This window comes from Nicotiana sylvestris, chromosome 12 (assembly GCF_000393655.2).
Source record: "Nicotiana sylvestris chromosome 12, ASM39365v2, whole genome shotgun sequence".
NCBI lineage: Eukaryota > Viridiplantae > Streptophyta > Magnoliopsida > Solanales > Solanaceae > Nicotiana > Nicotiana sylvestris.
This window is the reverse complement of record NC_091068.1, coordinates 149335683-149339861: the sequence shown is the minus strand read 5'-3', so window position 1 is coordinate 149339861 and position 4179 is coordinate 149335683. Positions and strand designations below refer to the sequence as shown.

Here is a 4179-nt window from a genome sequence, read left to right as displayed (position 1 = left end):
AGGAATTCTACTATTATCCCTGCAACAATTTATGGAAAGCTTAAATTCCTTAAGGACAATAATTACACTATCTACGCCAGATTATTTCATCCTATTATATTTCTAACATATACTACACCATAATACCCTATTCTATAATTTTCTCCATATCCTGAGGTCTTGTCCGCCAACAACCTCCGCAATCACATATACTATAGTAATTTCTTGTGGTGCATTTCCAGAAAATGATACTAGTACATGAGATTTCGAAAGCAACTAAACTGAACTGACAAGCAATAGAGTGGGCATTGCCTACTTCATTTGTTGACGGGGTTACACATGTTCCCAAGGTTAAAATAGCACGGGCTAATGTTGTGAACTCAGTGAGTCATTCGGTGGAAGATATATTTTTGAATTTGAAAAATTATATGTGGGACCCATTGTGAAGGCACTCAATGTGTGAAGGTGCATAGTGGAGAAAACTAGTTATAAGTATAGCAGAGGGCCTAGAGCATTCTTTATGCTGAAATTGTCAAACGTAGCTCTGCTTCTCATCTTTGTTCTCATCCCCAATCTGTATCAGTCTATTTCTCTTCTCCTTTCTTCTTAGATTTCTGTTGCACTGCCCTCACTACAGTAGCATTTGCTTTGTAATTTCAATTAGTGTTGAGTTAATACAATCAGTTGGTTTGGTTGTTATTTGGTTTGTTTCATTGGTGCTTTCATCCAGAGGTCTTCTATGGAGGGCCAAATAATTCGAACTATCGATGATTCAATTAAGATCGTGAAGGATTCATGATCGAAGGATATTGCTGAAATTCGTTCCTTGTTATATGGGTTGGTTGAAAACCTTGCAACGAGCAAGCCTACTCCTGTGGAATTCTGGCGATTCTGTGGCAAGGATCCAGAGTTATGGATTTCTCAGGTTGAACGCTACTTTGAATTCCATGGCACATCGGAAAACAACAAGTTATTATGTGCTTCTTTGTACCTAGATAGTGAGGCGTTGGAGTGGTTCCGATGGCTTTTTCGGAACAAGCAATTGTCAGATTGGGAACATTTTGTTGCAAAGGTGCGGATTCGTTTTGGTAAGCTGCATCTCGAATCGCCAGAAGTTCGCGTGGCTACAATTAGGGAATATTCTACAAATAGTGAAGCCCAGGTGTTCGACAAAATGTCACATGGCTGTTGTGGTTCCAAGGTGTTTGCTACTGAGCGATCATCAGTAAAAGTTGTTACCAAAGAGCCCGAGGCTGACTTAAAAGATGCAACATCAGAGGAGGTACAGGTGTTTGATGAAAGTTCTCACAGAAATGGTGACACACCCCAGCCTCACTCCGAGACCTTGTAAACAGAGGTCACTACTGAGATTCTAATTAATCAAATCAGTATTTCTACAAACTCTGTTCCCATGACTTTCCCTACTAGATTAACTGGTTACAATTTTAATGTGACTAAATTAATGGAATCTAAAAATAAAGAGGAGGAAGACGCAAGAGGCAATGCAGCTCCGGTGTTTGAAATCTCTCCGCTAAAGGATAAAACTGGTTATCAGATTCTTTTTACTAGTCAAAGATCTATCATGTCAAATGCCATCGGGAGGTTTACTGTAATAGAATTTCCATTTGTTAGTGCTACTCAAAATATATTGGGGCATCACTATGATTCTGGCTTACACCTATGCAATTGGGTAGATACTGGACAGGAGCACAATTTTACTGGTTTCATGTTGTTTGTATCTAGAGAGACATAGAGAGTACATGTGGCGCTCGAGACTTTTGCTGATAGAAATTTCCAGCAGTCGAGATTTCGAGTCATGGGTTACTCTGACAATGCATGCGAAAAGCTCGGCATAATGCCACAATTAATTCAAAGTCGTGAGAAGCATGAAATCTTCACTTGGCGAACTTATCTCATATTGCATGCACATGCTCAACACATTGGTGAACCACACATGTTTCATGGCGTAGTTTATTTTGATTACATGGACGGCAACTACAGGCCTCAATTTCAACTTGGCAGTGGTACACTATTTGGAAGAAAAGCTACTATAACAACTTTCCTTGATCTTGTTTTAGAAGGTTTATCAGATGGTAGAGAGTGTATAGTTCGTTCTTTTGACATGCTTCCTAGCCTTACTGAAGGCCGTGGTAATGGTATGAAATGTCTGATTTCTCTAAGTAATTTAGTGGGAAAGGATATAATTTTCTCAGTATGGGGCCACAAAATAGGTTCGCAACCCATGACGTTAATCATTTCGAGTATCGGCATTTTATTCCACGCCCCTACATATGATGTTTTTGTGAATGCAAAACAACATAAGAAGACAGCTTGTGTACTATTTATGCATATAAGAGTGAATACTTTCTTGTTTGTGGGGGAAATGAGAAGAGGGTGGTGCGATGTTGGCGTTCTCAGAAATCAGTTACCTTGCAGCAAGCTTTTGACCTAGGTGGAGTTCTCCAAGAAATAAAAATTTATCTCTTTCAGGACAGTGAAGATCATAACCATGCGCAGCTGCAATTTAAAGGAAGGTACCATGCCTATCAAGCTTTTCCATCAAGATATTTGGCTGAAAATCCAGCGTCAATATGGCATTGTGATGAGTTACTTATTGTGCCGAGTAATGGTCGTGGCTGCACATATGATTCTGTTACGTCACTATCTCGATCAAAATTACTAAGTGCACATGTTGTGGTTATTGTCGAGACCCCTGAAGTTGCTTGGTTGAAGTCAGCTTATCTTTACCTAGAAAAAAGGGATGTGCGCAACTATGTTCGCTTGACAGTTATTATTGAGGGCCGGCCCTATGCTAGATATTTCATAGTTGGTTCCTTGGACATGCTTACTGGATTTACCGAAAGACTAGGTAGTGGTATCATCTTCTTGGTTCCAGAACGAAATTTAAGGAATTCGCTACTGTATTTTTGTTTACATGTTGCTCCTGATGTTTGGCTCTATGTTTGTGGATCATGTGCCAATTCTTTTGGTTTTTCAACCAGTGTTTCTGATGTTGGCCTTGCAATTAAGGATGCACACACTGATTTTGCCACGGAATTTGCTTCTGATGTGAGAGAGCATGTTCCATTTCCTAAAGAAGAGTTTCCCATAAATAAAGAAATAGTCCAGGATATTACATTGTGATGCTGCAAACGATCTGCTACAAGGAGAACAAGATATATTGTCTCTTATGTTCCAGCTGATGACACCAAGGAAAATTAAGTTGGATATTTTTGTCCATAGTATCAAAAGATGGCGAGATGTATTTTCCATGCCTATACTCTTAGTTTGGAAGCTAAAATTCCTTGAAAGGTTGTTAAAGCTAGGGGTTGGGAAAGGAGCTGTTCACATTGAGGTTAGACCAATTTATTTAGCCATTTCCTGTGCATCCATTTGCATTGATACAGAAGTAATGAGCCACTACAATTCATGTGCATCCATTTGTATTGATGCAGCAGTAAAGAGCCAGTACATTAAGCTTGTAGATGTTGCTCTGCCTTGCTTGCTCGCTGTAGACAATGTCAAGCGGATGTTGCTACAACTTGTGCTCTACTCGAACCTGGAAAATTATGTGTGGGACCCATTTTGAAGGCACTCAATGCGTGAAGGTGCAGAGTGGAGAAAACTAGTTATAAGTATAGCAGAAGGCCTAGCGCATTCTTTATGCTGAAGTTGTCAAATGTAACTCTGCTTCTCATCTTTGTTCTCATCCCCAATCTGTATCAGTCTATTTCTCTTCCCCTTTCTTTTTAGATTTCTATTGCACTGTCCTCACTACATTAGCATTTGCTTTGTAATTTCAATTATTGTTGAGTTAATACAATCAGTTGGTTTGGTTGTTATTTGGTTTGTTTCAGCTAGTCAGTTTTCGGACTGGTCATTTAAAAATAGCTAGCATTTACCAAGTCATTAAAAAATAACCATTATTTTGCTGCAATAGAGACCGGTCCAGCATAATATACTGGAGTTTGGTGCACCTGTGTATGAATTTCCAGCATATTATGCTGAACCGGTATATTTTGTTGGTTCCAGTATAATATACTGGAGATTGGAGCACCGGTGCTCCAATTTTCAGTATATTATGTTGGACCGGTATATTATACTGGATTCCAGTCTATTAGACTAGAGTTCTAGTATAATATACTGGAACTCCAGTATCTTATGCTGGAGTATTTTTCTGGATTTTGAACAGTATTTTCG

The 4179-nt window shown here is 39.1% G+C and overlaps 1 long non-coding RNA gene across 1 annotated transcript; it reads left to right on the top strand.

The window, feature by feature from the left end:
• The first annotated feature begins 405 nt into the window (after positions 1–405).
• Positions 406–3821, top strand: LOC138884356 (uncharacterized). The gene is made up of 2 exons (XR_011404536.1): positions 406–3334; positions 3435–3821. It is a non-coding gene; the product is annotated as an uncharacterized lncRNA (long non-coding RNA).
• The last annotated feature ends 358 nt before the right edge of the window (positions 3822–4179 follow it).